The 1,498-nt window shown below is 39.7% G+C and overlaps 1 non-coding gene across 1 annotated transcript; it reads right to left on the bottom strand.

Annotated features, from left to right (window-relative positions):
- Positions 1-984: 984 nt before the first annotated feature.
- Positions 985-1,091, bottom strand: LOC127133105 (small nucleolar RNA R71). Its single transcript, XR_007807099.1, has one exon. It is a non-coding gene; the product is annotated as a small nucleolar RNA R71 (small nucleolar RNA).
- Between the last annotated feature and the right edge of the window lie 407 nt (positions 1,092-1,498).

Raw genomic sequence — 1,498 nt, 5'->3', positions numbered from 1 at the left:
AAGACACGATATTTCTTAAAAATAGGTTTACTACTCTACGCAATGTGCGTCTTTTTATAAGTGACAATAAGAGGGTTTGATTAGGGAGTACAACTCGGTTTTGAATACGCGAAAGCGACAATTCCCGTTAAATTGGTTCTTTTCAAAGTAGGAAACACTGCCCATAAGTAATTCTATTAGCAAGTACTTGGATTATTAATTGATTATGTGAATTACATTCGAACCTATCTTTATTAATTGAATTTAATTTAATACTTTATTTTTCATTGTGCACTCTTAAAAACCCCGTTTCGATTACCTTAGATAAACACCGTAACAATAGATAACGATAGATTGACATTTAGTCTCTGTGGATTCGACAATCTTTTATATTACTCTGACGCATTCGTATACTTGGGAAAAACACGCATCAAGTTTTTGGCGCCGTTGCCGGGGACCAATTTCTTCAAATTTCGTGCCCTGTTGTTATATCGTTTAGACTTAGGTTGTTACCTGCCGGTCAATGCAAAGGAATCGTAGCACCGAAAGTTTAGTAGATCCTATGGCGGAACTTGGACGTTACGCTCGCGCACGTTTATTTTTCCACAGAGTTAGGAGATCTATGGCCGAAGATCAAAATCAAAGACCTCTTAAGGATTTCGCCCAACCATCCAACGAAGAAACTAGTTCTAGTATAGTAAACCCAGCCATCCCAGCTAATAATTTCGAACTTAAACCCTCCCTGTTGCAACTAGTTCAACAAAGACAATTCGAAGGTCTTGCTACTGAGAACCCAACCAAAATTTAAAAATCTTTCTCCAATTAGCAGACACTTTTAAAACCAATGGAGCTTCTCTTGAGGCAATCCGTTTAAGATTATTCCCTTTCTCCCTCAGAGATAAAGCCTTATCATGGTTAGATTTCCTTCCACCCAATTCCATAACAACTTGGGAAAACCTTAGAAAAGTATTCCTTGCTAGATACTTTCCCCTGCGTAAGACCGCCGTTCTTCGAAACCAAATAACCAGATTTACCCAGAATCAAGGAGAATCATTATTCGAAGCTTGGGAGAGATATAAAGAGCTGTTAAGAGCATGCCCACATCATGGTTTAAAAAATTGGTTAATCATTTAGACCTTATATAATGGACTTCACTATAACACTAAGATGACCATCGACGCTGCCGCAGGTGACGCACTGATGAACAAACCTTACCCTGAAGCTAGTGCCCTTATCGAAGATATGGCTCAAAACCATCAATCATGGGGAGTTGAACGAGTGACAGTTGAGAAGAAGGTAGCCCAAGGAGGAGTACATGAGTTAAGCTCTATAGACATGATGCAAGCTAAAATGGACGCGTTAGCCCTCAAGGTTCAGCATATGTGTATAAACCCGAATACTGCAGTTGCAGTTTCGTCGGATTGTGAGATATATGGAACCAAAGGACACCAATCTGCAGAATGCAGTCGCTTAAACGAAATCAACTCTGAGCAAGTGAACTACACCCAAGGGAACCCAT

This window comes from Lathyrus oleraceus, chromosome 3 (assembly GCF_024323335.1).
Source record: "Lathyrus oleraceus cultivar Zhongwan6 chromosome 3, CAAS_Psat_ZW6_1.0, whole genome shotgun sequence".
Classification (NCBI taxonomy): domain Eukaryota; kingdom Viridiplantae; phylum Streptophyta; class Magnoliopsida; order Fabales; family Fabaceae; genus Lathyrus; species Lathyrus oleraceus.
The sequence above is the reverse complement of the archived record's forward strand: the minus strand, read 5'-3'. Positions and strand labels throughout refer to the sequence as shown.